The sequence below is a fragment of the Triticum aestivum genome, chromosome 3A, assembly GCF_018294505.1.
Source record: "Triticum aestivum cultivar Chinese Spring chromosome 3A, IWGSC CS RefSeq v2.1, whole genome shotgun sequence".
Lineage (NCBI taxonomy): Eukaryota > Viridiplantae > Streptophyta > Magnoliopsida > Poales > Poaceae > Triticum > Triticum aestivum.
Window position 1 is genome coordinate 751400764 of NC_057800.1, and position 20107 is coordinate 751420870.

Sequence of the window (20107 nt, forward strand, 5' to 3'; positions counted from 1 at the left end):
TAGTTTCTGTTCTTCACAGAGAAGGCTAGAACGAGTGCCTAGACTAGCAAGTCTGTATGACTTTTTTTTGTTTTTTTGGTACTGTTTGTAGGTGGATAGTTTGCAAAATATTGATCAATGGATGTCATTAGCACTATGATTTTCTTGAATGGTGGAATTAGCATTCTTTGTTGTGTCGCTTGATGATCTAAGTTTTTTTGTCGGTAAAATTTACAGGCTTTCTGGTGTTGCATATCTTTGGAGTCATCGTCGTCGAAGGCATTGGTCTGTGATTTCATCGCTGTTTGACTACTTCGTCTACAGTCGAGGGTGAGCTACGAATCCATCTTAATAATCATGTCACTAGATTTTCTTTTCTCGTCAAGTCACGTAACCTAGGCGTCTCCCGTCCGAAAGGGTTGCATCGATAAATATGCATTCAATTGCATATTTATCACCGCAGCTCTTTCGGATTGTCCAGCGCTTTCCACAAATAGCCCGAGGATGTGTAGATTGGGTACGTTGTTCATGCTCTACCCCGTTCCGAGACAGGATTTCGGCGGCGCCTCCCTGTTGTTCTCCGGATGCACATTCTCACGACATTTTGCCGAGACGTGTATTTGGAGAACAGCGGGGAGGTGCTGCCGAAATTTTGTCTCGGAATGGGGTAGAGCATGGACCGTACTCAATCTACACATTCTCGGGTGGGATTAGGACCCATCTTTACCTATTAGAGATGTAGGTGGATTAAATGTCGTTTCTCGTCAACCTTGTAAAAAATAAAATATTGATGTGGGTAATTTAAATGAATCCTTAATTTTGTTGTGTGGCTTTCAATAAAGCAGAGATGGCAGATAATCAGTGGATGTATAGTGGGTTTTTCCGTCGGAATCAAGTAACAACAGAGTGGGTCGAGAAAACTGATGTGTTTTTGAAAGAGATATTCCGTAGTCCAATGAGGATGGTGCCAGAATGCCCGTGTGCCAGATGTAAGAGACGTATCCGCAGAGATAAGAGTGACATGACTAAGCACCTTCGCACACATGGATTTATGCCCAACTTTAATATGCCGATAAACTTTGCCCAGCGGGACCGTGGTAGAGAGGACGTGATACGACAATGCGTCGCTGGTTATGAGGACGATGGGGTTAGAGACATGCTAGATGATGTCTTTGCTGCACAGCCGACACCTCCGCCACATTCAGCGAATGAACCGGAGGAGCCGGAGGAAACCGCAAAGGCCTTCTTGGAAATCTTGGCCTCCTCAAAGAAACCTCTCTATGAGGGTGCCAAGCTGTCTGTGCTGGATGCCATCTCGCAACTGATGGTAGTCAAGGCTGAGTACGGCTGTAGCCGAGGTCGCTTCGAAGCATTTCTGGGAGTATGGGCTAACAGCCTGCCTGAGGGCCATGAACTGCCGAAAACCATGTACGCTACGAAGAAAATCATGAAGGCGCTCTCCATGGACTATGAGAAAATACATGTTTGTCCAAAGAATTGCCTTTTGTTTAGGCATGAGTATGCGGATGACAAGTACTGTAGGAAGTGCGGTTCCTCTTGGTATATTGAGGTGGTCGATAAGCATGGTCAGAAGCAGCAGCTAAAAATCCCTGTGAAGGTTCTTCGCTATATTGATTTTATAAAAAGACTGCAGCGCGTTTTCATCACCGAGGAGTCTGCCAAAATGATGAAGTGGCACAAGGAAGGGAAAAGGTACAATCCAAAAAAATTTGTACATCCATCGGGAGGTGAAGCATGGAAGTCATTCGATATAGAGTACCCGGAGGAAGCAGCCGAGGCTGGGAATGTCCAAATTGCTATAACAGGTGATGGGTTCAATCCATATGGTATGTCGTCTAATCCATACAGCTGTTGGCCCATATTTGTTATTCCGCTCAATCTCCCTCCCGGCGCCATAATGCAACGCAAGACCATGTTCCTGTCGCTTATAATTCCGGGGCCTAAATATCCGGGGAAGAATTTGAGTGTGTTTATGCAGCCGTTGGTGGATGCACTACAAGAAATATGTCAACTTATGACCACCACTATTGGTCACTGAAAGGTCACAAATTTCCATTTATGACCTTTTTGTGACCAAAAACAGAAGGTCAAAAGTTGGCCGTCGTAAACTGACTATAGCGACCTTTCTTCTGGAATGGTCAAAGACGTTTACGACCAAAATATTCCTATTGTGGCGTTTTGGTCACTAGCAACCTCCCCAGGTCACGTAGGCATCCAGCGTGGCAATCTGATGTGGCACAAGATTCAGCCCGGTCCAATTCAGCGTTTTACATGGGCCGAGCCCATTAATTCGGCCTTTTATTATTTTTTTCCTTGTTAATTCTGGTCGGCTTCATGGGCCAAGCCCAACATTGTAGACTTTTTTATTGTTGGCCCGTGGCCTTTTATTATTTATTGCTTTTCTATTTTCAGCCATTATATATTCAAGCTGGTCCCACTAGTCAGATGGGTCCCACTTGTCATGATCATCTCTCAAATTGGTCCCACATGTCAGAAATGTACAAAATTGACAGATTATTTTCATAAGTGGACCCATTGGTCAAGTTTCCATTTCACAAGTTTTCAGATCACATACATAATCAAAAAGAATCATCAAATATACCACTAAATAAATCTATTACAATCTTTACAACACATATATGCTACAATATGCTACTCTTCACTAAGTAGAACTTGACGGCTTCACACTTCATGGCTTCACACTTGCTTCATACTTCACGGCTTCACACTTCACGGCTTCACACTTGAGCATCTGTAAAAGAGGAACAACCACAAATTTACATCTCAATTGCAGTATATGCAGAAGCAGTTCAAAGTTGAAACAACATCAATTAAACACACGTGCACAGAAACATAGGAGTCAAAATGCAGTATAGGACCAGGACAAGGAAACTCCTGTTATTAAATCAACACACAGCTTGTAGCAAAACAGCACAGAAACATGTGGATATCTCATGTGAGCATCATGCTGTGGTTTTATTAAACAATGATATAGCAATAGAATACAATATCTTCAATGCAAACCAGCAAGAGAATTGCTCCTGCTAGCTGCTGTTGCTGCCACAAAACGCATGACACATTAGTTGCAGTACAAGCTATGGATCTGGATTCTGGACTAAGATCCAACACGACGTATGTACAATGAAGTGCAGATATGCAACTAGCAGGAAATCTAAGTGAACATGGTTTGTAGTTCTCACATAAATCTTTACTCTTGTATAGTCAAAGCTATGTTTGATCCCAGACGACATGAGCTGATGATTATAATGTATGACACCCTACTGAAGCAACAAACAACTCCTGACTTATTACTACAAATAAAATAGTTCTTCCCAAGCCTCCATTTTAACGATGTATAAATCTTAGTGAATAGATGTACTCTAGAGCTATGCTGGAACCACTAGCAGAGTAAACAAACAGAGTCCATGGAAAATCTGGCAACAGCGGATGTACTGTACTGATAACATTAGACTAGAACTAAGAGCCTCACAGATCTTGGTGGTTAAGATCATCAAGTGGGATAAACCCATTAAGAGTAGCAAATATTTTGATAACATCACAGGCTCAAAGGAAAATAAACACCAGCAAACTATTGAATGAATTAAAACCCAAAACAGAGCAAAAACTCTTAAAGAGCACAAAATGGCATGGTCTGTCAGAAGTAGCTGGTTGTGATAATCATGAAGTGTCAGTGGGAATCCGAACGATTTTCTTCATCATGCAAAAGCATGCAAAAGACCCAATATAACACAAAGAGCAACAAGGTTGCAACCAACACAAGGAGTGCATGTACGGCCAGTCATAAAGTGGTGCAAATGTAATACAGGAGATGCCATCATCCATCAGAAGTAGCTGGTTACACTAATCATGAAATATCAATGGGAATCCGAACGATTTTCTTCATCACCCGGAATCATGCAGTTCAACCCAACAGAACACAATGAGCAATAAGGTTCATAACCAATGAAGGAATGCATGTACAGTCAGTCTAAAGCAGTAAAAATGTGAAAATGTACTTCAGGAGATGGTGTGACCCGTCGATTTTCTTCATCACCCAGGTAATGCACATCTCATCAGCCAGCAGAACACAAAAAAGAGGATACAAAAATTACTGCTAAGAGGTTTGCAAAAAATCAAAGGAAGGTATTTGCTCAATAATAAAGGAGTACTCCCTCTGTAAACTAATATAAGAGTGTTTAGATCACTAGTTTAGTATTCTAAACACTCTTATATTAGTTTACGAAGGGAGTACATATGTAGTCCAAGAGATGGCATGATCCGTCAGAAGTATCTGGTTGTAATAATCATGAAAATCAGTGGGAATCCGAATGATTTTCTTCATCACCCAGATCATGCACATCTCAGCCAGTAGAACATCACAAGTAACATATGTAAAACAATCATTCTGAGCATGAGCAAACAATGATTCTGAGCATGAGCAAACAATGATTCCATTAGAGTACCAGCAAATCAGACTAAAATTTCATGGAATGATTAGTATAACTAGACCCATTTTAGTTTAGCATTACATAAAAGACTAGTAGCAGTCGCACAAGCAACTATTGAGCACTGAAGAAACAGGACAGGGAAACAGCATACCCTGATAGTGCCCAGGGTGCAGCCTCAGAACCCTGCAAAACCACAAGCGACGTTAACATCAAACACACATATAAGACGCACCATGTTATGAAATGGACATATAAGACGCACATATAAGACGTTAACATCAAATTCACAGTTTAGAAAATTAGTATCTTCTTTGCAAAGGTGAAATGAGATGACTGAACTTGATTTGGCTTTTTAGCTTCCATGATTTCTACTAGCAGCAGATGTTATGAAATGGACTTACTGAATTATCTGAATCAAGGAAAGAAATCTGCAACTAGCTTCAGACCATCTATTACACAGACTGAGAAATATATTTCCATCCAACTACTTTTACTTTTCTACAAGACTACAACAGTTTTAGACAACTCCAAAGTCCTAAATTTGTTCACGGGTTATTCAACACAAGTAAATTTGTTCACAGGTTATCTACAAGATTAGAACAGTTTCAGACACCTCACACTAACAGTTTTAGATTTCAACAGATTCAGACAACTGTTTTTCAGACTTGGAACAATTTCAGTAAACTGTTCTTCAGACCACAACAGTTTCAGTAAACTATAGCAAAGTCTGAATGTCGTGGAAAACAAATGCTATCACTAACCAAGGGTCCCGGTCAGGAAGACGACGATCTCGAGGGTCCCGCCATAGCCACCGTCGGGGAAGACGCCGATGTTGAGCATGAGAATGGAGAGAGGCCCCATGCTGAACTCCTCCTCCTCCTTCTTCCCCTGCTGCCAACAAAACAAAGACAGAACCAATGACCGTGTCAGTAAGCTACTGTGGCGGATGAGAACACCGTCGAGGGAGAAGAGGGGCGGAGGAAAGCAGCAGTGCTAATCTACTTTGAAGAACAATGCCAGCAACTCAACATGGCCTCCTACTTATTGGTAGGCAAAGGATGGTAAGCAATGATCCAGAGAATGGCCAGGTAATTAAGGGGCAACTTGATTGTGCCCAGCAGCAGTAGATGGTGGTCTACTGTTTGTTTGACAGCATTATTAATAGGTGTTTCATGCTGTCTTCTCAGGCAACAACAGTCAGGTACAAGTACACCTAGCAGCAGAGCTGCCAAGGACGGATGGACAATGCATATCATCTGTCAAATTGGACAGCAGTATGTGACTGGAATGAAGGAGAAAAAAGGAATTATAGGTCCTTTTTCTGGAAACAAAATAATTACCAGACGCATGCAAACAGGGGCCAGGGAAGAAAATGATGCATTGAATTAGTCTGACAGATAGAGAGAAAGAACAGGGAAGGGGATTGTACTACTCACCGGGACGTCCTCTTGGAAGACGCCGTAGCTGTGGGGCGCCTCCCTGGCGAACTCCATGCTGTTCCTCGGAGCATCAAACCCTGCAATTGAGCCCAACGAGAATCGGTTAAACTTGCTGCAACACACTGGACTTGGCTCAATCTAAAAAACCCAGCGGAAGCTACTAATCGAGCGAGAAGAGGGGCTCACCGGTGTGCCCTTGCTTGGTGGCAACGTGGAAGGCATCGAGGTCGAGGCGGGAGTGGAGCTTGGCGGCCTTGAGGTCGTAGAGCGGGAGGAGGAGGCGCACGGCCTCGGCGTCCGCCGGGACATAGAGCGCGGACTCCTCGGCACCGGCCAGGAGGCGGCGCACGGCCTCGGCGTCCGCGGATCGGAGGGCCACGAAGAGCGCCTGGTGGGAGAGCGGCGGGAGATCCATCGTCGGGCAGGCGTCCAACCAGAGAGCCGGCGGGGAGCTGACCAAACGGAACCCTAGCGCGTCGGCTGACCTGCTTGACTCGATCTAGGGTATAGGGTAGGGAAAGATGGTGAGGGGAGGGAGAGACGAGGTCGGCGACGGTGGTGAGGAGGGCTGTGAGGTCGACGGTGGGTGGGAGCGGTGGGGAGAGAACTGGATCAGGGAAAGGAGGCTGGGGAGAGGACTGGATCGAGGGAGGAGGTGGCGACGGCTGCGAGGAGAGGAGGGGTGCGATGGGGGGGAGTCGATGGGATCCAGAGCTCGGTCGCCATGGCTGCGCCGCGGGCTAGAGTTTCGGGCGCTTGGGAGGCATGGGGATTCGGGCTCCTCGCCGTTGATGGCCATGGTGCGGGGGCGGCGGCGGCGGCTAGGGTTTGGCGAGCGGGTGCGGGTGCGGGGGCGTGGGGGCTAGGGTTGGAACGGTGGGGAGTGGGGGCTGCGTGGGTGAGGGGGTGAGAGGGCTACGTGGGTGAGAGGGTGAGGGGATGAGGTCCGCCGTTGGATCCCGGAGCATCCGACGGTGTCGGATGCATGATCCGCGTGATATGCCTATAGACCAATCAGAACGCAACAAACAATTTGAAGACTTTATGACCTTTTAAATAGGTCACGAAAAAATCATTTTCCATTTTTTAGTGCTCAAAATGAGTTCTTTTTTGTAAAAGACCTACCAAATATTTGTTCAAATGATATTCTTTATATTTGTTCAAAATGAGTTCTTTATACTCTGCAAAAGTTTACATCTTGGAATAGTAAACAGTATCAACAAAGGGATTTTTTATATTCTTTGGACAAAAAATCATTTTCCATTTTTCGAGTGCCCCAAATGAGGTTTTTTGTGAAGGAACTACCAAATAATTGTTGCAAAATTGGACCAAATCATTTTTATAAAATACTAGGCCATATTTAATGCACAATTGACCAAATGTTTGGGTGAAAAAAGTTTTGATCCACCTCTCGTGAAAAAGACAAATTTCCGCCGATTCAGTTGGAAGCGGGTCAAATTTGAACTGTAGCTGCCTCATAGTTTGCTATTTATTTTTTCCAAAAATCATTTCTAGGTACATAAGTATCTATTTAATCAGAGAAATACCAAAAAATTCCAAGATTCAACAACTAGCTAGGAACGGTCATTCCCGCCGTTTTGGCCGCATTTTGAAACGGGCATAAAAAATTCAAAAAAAATCAAAAAATTGGGAAACCTTTGCATTGTGTCATTATATGTGGCCAAGTTCCCAGGAAAAATAACAAACTTGTAATACGGCAATTATTTTAAAAAAGTGTTCTCAGAAATGAGCTATCATCTCTCAAGATTCATGGCTTTCAAGGCAAATGATCAAACTTATGGCCACATTCGTGGCATAGTTTGTTCAAATGATCTCATATTGTGCACAAAGGTGCATATTGGAATGGCAAACAATGTTGCCTAAGGAAGTTTTCATTTTCTTTGGACGAAAAAACCATTTTTCATTTTTCGAGTGCCCGAAAGGAGGTTTTTTTGTGAAGGAACTACCAAACAATTGTTGCAAAATTGGACCAAATCATTTTCCTAAAATACTAGGACATATTTAATGCACAATTGACCAAATGGTTGGGTGTAAAAAGTTTTGATCCACCTCTCGTGAAAAAGACAAATTTCCGCCGATTCAGTTGGAAGCGGGTCAAATTTGAACTGCAGCTGCCTCATAGTTTGCTATTTATTTTTTCCAAAAATCATTTCTAGGTACATAAGTATGTATTTAATCAGAGAAACACCAAAAAAAATCCAAGATTCAACAACTAGCTAGGAACAGTCATTCCCGCCGTTTTGACCGCATTTTGGAACGGGCATAAAAAATTCAAAAAAAACCAAAAAATTGGGAAACCTTCACATTGTGTCATCATATGTGGCCAAGTTCCCAGGAAAAATAACACACTTGTAATACGGCAATTATTTTAAAAAAGTGTTCTCAGAAACGAGCTATCATGTGTGGAGATCAATGGCTTTCAAGCCAAATGATCAATCTTATGGCCACATTCATGGCATAGTTTGTTCAAATGATATCACATTGTGCACAAGGGTGCATCTTGGAATTCCAAACAATGTTTCCAAAGGGAGTTTTCATTTTCTTTGCACGGAAAATTCATTTTCCATTTTTCGAGTGCCCGAAATGAGGTTTTTTTGTGAAGGACCTACCATATATTTGTTGCAAAATTGTACAAAATCATTTTCATAAAATATTAGGACATATTTAATGAACAATTGACAAAATGGTTGGGTGTCAAAAGTTTTGATCCACCTCTGGTGAAAAAGACAAATTCCCGCCGATTCAGTTGGAAGCGGGTCAAATTTGAACTGCAGCTGCCTCATAGTTTTCTATTTATTTTTTCCAAAAATCATTTCTAGGTACATAAGTATCTATTTAATCAGAGAAACATCAAAAGTTTTCCAAGATTCAACCACTAGCTAGGAACGGTCAAGCCCGTCGTTTTGACCGCATTTTCAAACGGGCATAAAAAATTCAAAAAAAATCAAAAAATTGGAAAACCTTCGCATTGTGTCATTATATGTGACCAAGTTTCCAGGAAAAATAATAATCTTGTAATACAGAAATTATTTTAGAAAAGTGTTCTCATAAATGAGCTATCATGTGTGAAGATTCATGGATTTCAACCCAAACGCTCAATCTCATGGTCACATTCATGGCATAGTTTGTTCAAATGATCTCATATTGTGCACAAGGGTGCATCTTGGAATTCCAAACAATGTTGCCAAAGGGAGTTTTCATTTTCTTTGCACGGAAAATTCATTTTCCATTTTTCGAGTGCCCGCAATGAGGTTTTTTTGTGAAGGACCTACCATATATTTGTTGCAAAATTGTACCAAATCATTTTTATAAAATATTAGGACATATTTAATGCACAATTGACAAAATGGTTGGGTGTCAAAAGTTTTGATCCACCTCTGGTGAAAAAGACAAATTCCCGCCGATTCAGTTGGAAGCGGGTCAAATTTGAACTGCAGCTGCCTCATAGTTTGCTATTTATTTTTTTCCAAAAATCATTTCTAGTTACATAAGTACCTATTTAATCATAAATACATTGTTTGGTGGTGATACGTCGAGGTTTGGGCGGTGGCCGAGGGCCCCAACTCTAGAGCGCGTAAACTCGCATGCCCGTCGCGTGGTCACCGCGTGACCGTGGCGTTACCTTGTGTTCTGGGCAGCCTAGGCATGTCTAGTGGGTTGAGCACTCCCCAGGTAGGTGCTAGGAACAAAATTACAACATAAGATTCTCACGAGGAGACCGATCGATGCTCAAACATGAATTAGCGGCCAAGTGTTTGATTAGCGGTACGGGAAATGTACATGGCTAATGGGCGTGAGTTTTGGCTGAGGATGATCAGTTACTAAGAAGACCGTCTTCACAAATTTCCAGCTCAAAAGGAGGAGCCTAGGTGGTACTTGCTTTGCAAACCACCACACTGGACATAAATACGAATGTTGAAGCTCGGCTCAAAATAATGAATGGATTGAGCTGGCATTTGCTGGAGGATCGTTATTTGGTCATAGGAAAGCACTGTAGAAAATGGATACTATTTGGACATGCCAAAGTGGTACTTCCTTCACAAACTGTTACTCTGAACAGAATAGGAAAATGAATATTTTTGAATTATTTTTGAACTAGGCAAGGAAGATTTTTACATATTTGATGAAGATATGACCCAACGAATTTATGAGATTTTTTTGGGAATTTTGGGAATGATAGAAATATAGGTTGCTTCACAACCTAGGGCAAAAACTGCCACATGGACATGACACATAGGCAAAACTGATGAGATGGCGCCTAGTCATCACAATCCACCACAATCTACAAGGTTATGACCATCTATATTGGTCATTAACAACTAGAAATAAGGCAGCGGACTAGCACTGTTTGCTTTGTGACCATTTCGTGTAAGGAAATTACGACCTTTCTGACCAAAATGGTCGCAATGGTTTAAGGTTTGAAGCCCCCTGAACAGCTTTTGACCAATTGGTCTAAAATGGTCATAAATTTATGACCAATTCTTCGAGGGTCACTGACAGAAGGTCATAAGTTGACATATTTCTTGTAGTGATGATTTGCACCATTCTTGGTACTTATCGAGGTTGACATACGACCGACATCTGTAGAAAAATTTCTTGATGAAAGTTTGGCTACAATATTGCATGCATGACTTTCCCGGTTATGCCCTGTTCTGCGGATGGTGTACAAGTGGAAAGATGCCTTGCCCAGTGTGCATGCAGGCCTTGATTTTCATTTGGCTGAAGAAGGGTGGCAAGTATGTTGCATTTGACCTGCATCGACAGTTCCTCCCTCCAGACCATCCTGATAGGGAAGACAAGAAGAACTTCACAAAAGGCAAAGTTGTCCATGAAGTAAACGAGATTCCAACATTTTCTGGTGCGGATGTGCTTGCTCAGCTGAAAGCTCTTAAGCCTGCCGGTGAAGGGAAAGGCAAAGGCAAAGGCAAAGGCAAAGCCACAGGCGAAGACGAGGGCGAGGGCAAAGGAAAAGGTAAAGGGAATTTTTTTGAAGGATATGGTGAGACGCACAACTGGACTCACATTACCCCCTTCACGCAGCTTCCCTATTTTAAGGACCTCAAACTTCCATACAACATAGACGTGATGCACACCGAAAAGAATGTCGCAGAGTCCCTTTTTCACACGATCCTCAACATTCCTGATAAGACAAAGGATAATGTTAATGCTAGAGTTGATCAACAGAATATTTGTGATAGACCACGTCTACACATGCAGCCTCCCACAGGCAGTCGAAAATCTTGGTTCAAGCCAGATGCTGACTTCGTACTTAAAAAGGATCATAAGATGGAGGCATTCAAGTGGCTGAAACACGTCGTGAAGTTCACTGATGGTTATGCGTCGAATATAAGTAAGGGGGTCAATCTTTCAACGGGCAGAGTGACCGGGCTCAAGAGTCATGACTATCATGTATGGATTGAGCGGATTATGCCGGTGATGGTTCGGGGCTATGTTCCCGAGCGTGTCTGGCGTGTGCTTGCGGAGTTAAGCCATTTCTTCCGCACGCTTTGTGCTAAAGAAGTATGTCCTGAGAAGATAAAAGAAATGCATAAGAAGGCGCCGGAGTTGATATGCAAGCTAGATAAGATCTTCCCGCCAGGCTTCTTTACTCCGATGACACATCTCATTTTGCACCTCCCGAACGAGGTATTGTTGGGGGGCCCTATGCAGAATCGTTGGCAGTACGGCCCTGAGAGACAGAACAAGCATCTGAGACAGAAATGTGGAAACAAAGCTAAGATTGAAGCTTCCATAGCTGAGGCAGTTATCCTAGAGGAGGTGGCAAACCTCAGGACAATCTACTATCCGGACCATGTTCCCACGTTGCACAATAAGGTGTCTCGATACAATACAGAAGAACCCAAGTATAAACCCAAGTTGCCTCTATTCATCGGGCAAGGTGGTAGGGCAGGATGCTCGAAACCTTATGTCATGCCACGAGATGAGTGAGAGGATGTCATGTTCTATATCTTGCACAACATCAAGGAAGTTGAGGATGAGTGGATGAGGTAATACCTTTGCACCATTCTTTTAGTCAATTCGTTAGGTTCACTTTGCCTAGTTCTTATACCGCTTTTCTTATTATAGTCGATTCGTTGAAGAAGAATGGACGGGAATGCTGCCTCCTACTGAAGCGGAGGCACTTGCTCTTCTCTGAAAGGGTGCTGATGGAAGGAAAAATTTCGTTGCGTGGTTCATGGAGAAAGTAATTTTTCACACTTTCAATTAAACTCATGCACCCTATAATTTCAATCAAACTCATGCACCCTATAATTTCAATTAAACTTGTAGGGAAATGATCTGACCGAATCAATGGATGAAGAATTGAGATGGGTTTCCATGGGTTTTGACCCTGTCGTCATGACATGCGAAAAGTATGATGTGAATGGGTATCGCTTCCATACAGAGGAGCACCAGAACAGTCGGCCTGATCCCAAAACCATAAATACCGGAGTCTTCACTGAAGGAGATAATAAAGTAGATTACTACGGAAGGGTAGGAAAAATATACGAGCTTACATTCAAACTTGGCCGCGAACACCTAAGTCTCACTGTGTTCAAATGCCGATGGTTCGACCCCAAAAAGGGTCTGAGACATACGCCTTCTGTTGGTTTAGTTGAAGTTAAACCATCAACCGTCTATGCCGGAGCTGATCTCTTTATCGCCGCTACCCAGGCCACACAAGTATATTATCTGCCTTACCCATGCCAGAAAGAGTACCTAAAGGGTTGGGAAGTTGTGTTCAAGGTGTCGCCGCATGGTAAGCTACCGGACCCGAACGATGATGATTACTACAACATAAACCCCATGACATACGAGGGAGTGTTCTATCAAGAGGAACATGATGACGTGGTCCGAAACAACGAGGATGATGACTTGGGTTATGTTGACCTGGACCCAAACGACGACGACGCACGGATTGATGGTGAGGCAGTTGTGAATCAAAGAGACATAATTATGCTTGAAAAGTTAAATGAAGACGCTGACGATGAGGAAGAGCCTCCACCTCCGTCAGACAACGAAGAAGATATGCGTGATAGTGATGATGAGACCGCTCCACAAATAGATTACAATAGTGATGATTCATATGGGTTCTAGAAAATGTAAGTTCTTTTAATGATCATTACAATAGTATGCTTAATGTGCTCTTCTGGTATTAATGTTTTTCCTGTATGCTTGTTTAATTGATATCCTTACTAATTGTTTATTCTCTTCTCAATGCAGGTTTGCTAATCATGGGCAAGTCCAGCGGCGCCAGTTTCCTCAGTAAATTTAAAGGACTTACTCGGAGTGGACGAGCCCACAAGGTTCCCTCCCGACTACGCGAGGATGACACCTCACAGGGAGGTGGAGGGGTCGGGGGAGGAGACCCTAGAGGAGGAGGCGGTGGGGGGAGAGCCCCTAGAGGAGGAGGAGGTGGGGGGAGAGGCAGCCGGGGCAAAAAACTCCGGGCCGTGTCCGAAATAGGAGGGTCTTCTTCGATGCCCTCCCATACAGAGGCACCTTCTGAGTCTGAGGAGGAGGAGTATGTTCCTGATGGCGAGGAGGAGGAGGCCGAGGAGGAGGGTGAGGAGGAGGAGGCCGAGGAGGAGGGTGAGGAGGAGGAGGCCGAGGAGGAGGGTGAGGAGGAGGGCGAGGAGGGTGGAGGGGAGGTTGATCCCGAGTTGTGGGGTGACTTGCCACCGGGTGCTCCGCAGGGGTGGCTGCGTGGTAATGCCGGACTACCTACACCACCTTCTATCGAGGAGCACAAGTGGCTCATTGAACCTGTGGGGACAGAGTAAGTGCCTCTCAATCATATTTTCAACACATGACAACATTTTCTTATTGTACACATGGCAATCATTTGATTCTTTTGCAGAAACTGGATCCTTCGCGGAAAGGGCCGTAAACCGAACGGCCTTATCACTGTCCTGTTGAAGCAGTTTTGGCCTGGCCTATTCTGCCCGCGGCCAGACAGGGACCCGCAGCTGCGGGTTTTGGCCACGAGCTGGGCCCACTACGAGGCTTGCAGCAACGCGGAGTACGGGACGGCCGCTAAGGCCGTGATCACCAAATTTTGGGTAAGTTCTCTTCTGAATCACTTGTCTTCAGTTTCGTTCATAGTTTATCATTGAATCACTCAACTCATGCCTTGTTTGCTTCTGGTTTATGCAGCAACTCTATAGAGTTCTTGACGAGCACAAGGCCAGAGCCGACGTGGTCTTACTTGCGGCTGCGAAGAAGAAAGCTCGTCAGTTGCAGTACGAGGTGCGCTGGGTTGCCGTCTCGCAGTACTACCACTACTACCTGCACCAAAAGATGACCAAAACTCAAGCGCAGAAGCAAAACTTACCTTGAACAGGGAGCAGTTCATGATGGTAACTATTACTGACTTTTCATTGTTTCAAGCAGTCAACTCTATGTTTCGTGCTCACATGTCATGCTTCCAAAATTTGCATAGGTTGTTCCTCGTTGGTGCTATGGAAGGCATGACGGATGGGCGAGTTTGGTGGATAGGTGGCTCGGCGCCGATGCAGAGTTTGCTGCCAAGAGCATCAAGGGCCGGGCTAACCGTGGAGCCGACGGGACACACGGCCAAGGAAACAGGAACCACTGGAGCTTCAAGGCCATGAAGGTATATCTATGTGCATGATGCATTTTTGTTCTTCTTTACCGTCATGTTCTTATGTATGGCTAACTTCTATTTGACGTTGTAGGAGGACAAGTTGAAGAGGCCGCTCTCAGACATGGAGTCGTGGAAGCTGGCCCGCGAGCGGAGTCATCGCAAGGAGGGCGAGAGCCAGTACTACGGCAAGACCGAGGAGCACCTGGGGTCTTACATTCATCACTATCAGGAGTTGCATCCGGATGTTCCTGTTGCTGAGGTCGCCCAGTCTCAGATCGACGACACGGCGGTGGTGGCCATCTAGGGGAAGAAGAATGGCCGGTATCCGTGTTTCGACGGCTTGATCACTCCTTCGATCTCGTACACACAGCTTCGGGCTACCAACCCGAGCCAGTTAGAGAGTACGGGGCGTTCACAGACTCCCTTAGCCCGCCAGCATGCTGTAAGTACTTCCTCTTTATCTTTTTCTATCTAGCATTCTCAGTTTATTTTCAGCATTGCTCACTTAGAAACAATCTAAATTATGTAGGCATATAAGGAGTTTGTCGAGCATAGGAATCTCGAGGTGCGGGAGTACTTGAAACGAGTGAAGGCAAACGATGATTACAACCGTCAGATGATGACGGTTAGTTTTGCCCTCTTAAAACCAAGCTAAATTTTGCACTTTCATTCCTTCTGATCTTCTAGTTTGCTTGTTTAACTAACATTCAGGCCATGTTGGCGTCTTGGAGTAACCTCACGGATCCACCACAAATGGGACCCCCACCACCACCTGCGGGAGAACCCCCACACGTGCCCACGTTCGATGAATGGGTGGCACTAGGCAGTGATGGTCCGGTTAGTACATTTGCCTAACTACTGACAAACTAGTTCTCGTTCATTCAACACTATCATATCATATTTACCGTTAGAATCTTTTCTGAAACATGTAGGGGATCGGTGGCTCGACTCCTGCTCCATCGACCCCAGTCACTCCGATCTGGCAGAGTGGTGGTGGTTGCGATGGTGGTTTTGGCGGAGGTGGTGGTGGTTTTGGCGGAGGTGGTGGTTTTGGCGGAGGTGGTCTTGCTTGATGATTCTGTGCATGTGGCCGTCGTGCCATGCCTTTCATATTCCTACTTTTATGATGTTTCATGTCTTGCACTACTTTTATGTTCATGAACTTGAGTCGGTGATGATCTTTAGATGATGTGATGAACTTGAGTATGTTTAGATGATGATGGTGAACTTGAGTATGTTTAGATGATGAACTGTCATATTTGTGCATAATTTCATATTGTTCTGTTTTGAAATGATGTCAAATGAATTGGAAAAGAGAAAACAGGGAAAAAAACTATGCCTACGGCAAAGCCGTCGGCATATATAAGCCTAGGAGTTACCAGGGCTCGCCACGTGGCATATCTATGCCTACGGCTTTGCCGTAGGCATACATGGAAATCTATGCCGACGGCTTTGCCGTAGGCATATCTCTGCTGCCAGGAGTAACAAGGAGACGACACGTGGCAGAGCTATGCCTACGGCAAAGCCGTCGGCATAGATTCATCTATGCCTACGGCTTTGCCGTAGGCATACCCCTGCCACCAGGAGTACCACGGGTTGCCACGTGGCAGAGATATGCCGACGGCTTTGCCGTCGGCATACATCTGCCACGTGGCATTGCATGATTCGCCCGCGCTTTTGACGGTGCCGTCCGTTGCCGTCAGACGGAAAACACTACCGACGGCTATACTATGCCGACGGCTGACGCCAGGCCGTCGGCATAGGCCCCTATGCCGACGGCTTTACTATGCCGACGGACTGACAAGACTACGCTGACAACATCTACGCCGACGGCAGCCGTAGGCATAGATCTATGCCGATGGCTTAGGGGCCTATGCCGACGGCCCGTGGCCGTAGGCATAGACCGCGAGTCCGGTAGTGATCCTTCTTTTCAAAAAATACGAGCGTGATGAGAAATTGGGGTTGGGCTAGACATGTGCAGAGGCGAATACAACTAAGCCAATGACAACCTAGAGCATGCACATACGGACTTTGGCAACCGCGCCTATGACGAAGCGGCATGAAAGATTGGAGAGGCCAGCTTCGCCGGGGAGAATTGTGAGAAGGCGTTTACAAATCAGGGGGTGGAATACGTCATGACCCAAATGAGCAAGAGGATGGAGGATCGTTGCGACACCTCATGGCAGCTTATAATTTGATGTTGATGACAATATACATATAGGAGACTAATCATGTTTGTTTATTATATCACACGTTTTAGTCCCTGTGGAAACATATATGTGTGTGGACCCACTTGACTAGATATTGCTCAAGAATGGAGAAACAAAGATATGAAGCGTAGAAGTTTTGTTTTGTTCTCGCATATAGGGATCCCACACTTTTTTTAGACTGACAGGAGGGCGAAAAACAACCCCCCCCCCCCGGCTCCACCATTTTCATTGAAAACGTGAAACCAGGTACATAATAGAAATAGCCTTCTATCAAGGTTCAAAAAGATTTAAAAAAGAAAAACTACATCCCCTTAACTGTTACCAACAGAAAAGGGAGCAAGCCGCTCACTAAACTTGAAAGAGTCAGAACTTATTACAAGACACAGAGTTCTAAAACTGAAAAACTAAAGTGCTGGCACCAAAACAGACAGAGATCCCACAGAGAGTTCCATCTCTTCATTCGCCCACCAGTACAGCTCCAGCTTTCTTCTGACTCGCTTGTGCACACCCCCATTTGATCCTCTTGAAGGTTTGGACTGGAGTCAGCGGCAGTTCCAGTGGAGTGGCCGGGCTCAGCGGCGATGCATGCTTACAGTTCCTCCCAGGGCTGTTTGGAGGTGTGTAGAGGACAGGAGGCGGTAGACCTGCACCCAGTCTCTCAGTTCCCAGTGACATCTTGGAGAGTGAATCTAGGTTTAAGATACCCACAGTATCATTGCCATTAATAACCCCATGGTCAGCAGGAAGGGAGAGGTGAGGATCATTGCTACCTTCTGAGAAACTAGCTTCAATTCTTCTAGGCCTGTTCCTTTGAACAAGATCATCCACTTCTTGAGAGTCAAGTGAATCTGCCACCAAACCTGTTTAAGGTCGGTCCACATTACACTATTAAAAACCATGGAATTTCTGAACTTCCAGATGCACCACATAACACAGGCACAGACAGAGTTCAAGACCATCTTATTCTTATGGGCTGGCCAAAATCTAGCAATAGATATGTAGTCATTACCTAAATCATAGGAAAGGATTTTGGACACATCAGCCCAAATCTGTTTAACAACTACACATCCAAAGAACAGGTGAGTATGGATTCGTCCTCTGTACAAAACATGCATTCGGGCGGTTTAGTGATCCCTCTTTTTAACAAATTGTCCTTAGTCATCAACTTGTTATGAGTCAGGAGCCACAAAAACACTTGTACTCTAGGAGGAACCACTATCGACCACACAGCAGGTATATATATAGGTTGCACCCCTCTAAAATTGATAATATTGTAAAGAGAACTAGTAGAGTAGATCCCTTTATTCTCATATTGCCAAATTAGGGAATCTTCATCTCCAGTCAGCTCACAGCTCTTGATGGTCTGCTCTAGGCAGTACTAGTTCTCCATCATGGTATCTGAGAAAACTCTTCTAAAAGTCAGTTTGATATTCACCCCATCCCAAATGTCTGCAACAATAGCCCCCTGCTGGTGACAAATAATGTACAGGGGCCAGAACTGCACTGACAGTGGGGAGGTGCCAAACCATATGTCTTCCCAAAATCTAACTTTCTTACCATTACCTATTTTCCATCTATACCCAAACTTCAGGGCTTTTGCAGCCCACATCACTCCCTGCCAGAATTTGGAGGTGTTTTGTGGATTGGCTACAAAAATGTTGGGGCTTTTCTTAATGTACTTAGAGTCTACTATTTGTCTCCAGATCTTGCCTTCATCTTGGATATATCTTTTAACCCAGTTGCCTAATAGGCATAGGTTAACATCCTTGATGTTAGGGATACCCATCTCCCCATACTCCTTCCTCATGCAAACTAAATGCCAGTTTGCTAGATGAAGCTTCCTATCTCCCTCAAAGTCACTCCAAAGACAGTGGGCGAGTTGGCCGTTGATTAGGTCAAGAGCCCACTTGGGGAATTTGAAGAAGGAGAGTAGGTATACTGGGATGCTAGCAAGACAGGCTTTAATCAAAACTACCCTAGCAGCATAAGAGAGAAGTTACCCTCTCCACCCAGCCATCCTTTTGAGGATCTTGTCAATGAGGGGCTGGATGTCTTCTCTCCTTAGCTTGTCATAATGAAGGGGGATGCCTAGATATTTAATAGGGAATGTACCTATAGTACATTTTAGGATATTCTTGTAAGAGTCTACTTCACTGTCAGTGAGCCCAAGGGGGATAATCTCACTCTTTGAATAGTTGATCCTCATACCAGAAACATTCTCAAAGCATGTTAGAATATGTTTGAGATTAGTAACTTTCTCCTCAGAGTTGTCTACAAAAAGGATGGTGTCATCTGCATATTGTAGGCAGATAACCCCTCTAGGGACAAGATCAGAGCATAGACCTTCTACTAGGTTATGAGAAGTTGCTTTGGTCAGCATCCTGGTCAAAACATCTATTACAAGGTTAAAAAGCAGTGGGGAGAAGGGGTCTCCTTGCCTCAGGCCTTTGCCAGTAGTGAAGAAATCTCCTTCTACCCCATTGATTTTCACACCTATGGATCCCATCTGGGTGATCTGTTTGACCCAGGTTATCCATTTAGTGCCAAATCCTCTTTTTTCTAGGATTTCATAAAGGAAGTCAAGATTCACCTTGTGAAAGGCTTTCTCATAGTCTAGCTTGATCACTAATCCAGCATTTCCAGAGTGCACTGTGGAGTGCAACACTTCATGTGTTGTCACTACACTTTCTAGAATGTACCTGCCTTTGATAAAGGCAGATTGGTTGCTAGAGGTGAGGAAATTCATCAACCTATCTAGTCTATTAGTCAAGACCTTGGTGAAGACTTTGAAAATGCAGTTAAGCAGACTAATAGGTCTAAACTTATTCATGTTAGAAGCATCTTGTTCCTTAGGAACTAGAGTAATCATAGCAAAATTAAGTCTGTAGATATCTAGGTTCCCCTCATAAAAGTCTTTGAAGAGGGCCATGATATCCTGCTTGATCACCTCCCAAAACTGTTGTAGGAAGAGAAAAGAAATCCCATCAGGGCCTGGGGCCCTATCTGAATAGGATCCAAAAATGGCTTCTTTTACCTCTTCTTCAGTAAAAGGGTTTTGAAGGGAACTATTGTCTTCAATATTAACTTTTTCTCCTTCAGAGAAAAAGTCATCCCTTAGTCTAAATCCATTTCTACTCTCTTTTTTAAAGAGATCCTTATAAAAGGAGGAAGCAATGTCTAGCATGTCTTTGGTTTCTGTGGCAGTGCCATTGGGGCCCTCAAGGGCATGAATCTGTGTTCTCCTCCTCCTTTGATTGGCAACAGCCTGGAAGTACTTAGTATTTCTATCTCCCTCTAAAATGTCCCTATCTCTGTTTCTTTGTCTGGCTTTCACTTCATCTTTGAACCAAATATGATGGAGCTCTTGCATCACTACTTTCA

At 44.3% G+C, this 20107-nt stretch overlaps 1 non-coding gene and 3 pseudogenes across 1 annotated transcript; all 4 read right to left on the reverse strand.

Annotated features, from left to right (window-relative positions):
- Positions 1-3482: 3482 nt before the first annotated feature.
- LOC123063814 (small nucleolar RNA SNORD24) lies at positions 3483-3565 on the reverse strand. The gene has a single exon (XR_006430570.1). It is a non-coding gene; the product is annotated as a small nucleolar RNA SNORD24 (small nucleolar RNA).
- Positions 3566-3650: 85 nt separating this feature from the next.
- Positions 3651-3726, reverse strand: LOC123063834 (uncharacterized; annotated as a pseudogene).
- Positions 3727-3837: 111 nt separating this feature from the next.
- Positions 3838-3913, reverse strand: LOC123063832 (uncharacterized; annotated as a pseudogene).
- Positions 3914-4276: 363 nt separating this feature from the next.
- LOC123063830 (uncharacterized) lies at positions 4277-4351 on the reverse strand (annotated as a pseudogene).
- Positions 4352-20107: the final 15756 nt, after the last annotated feature.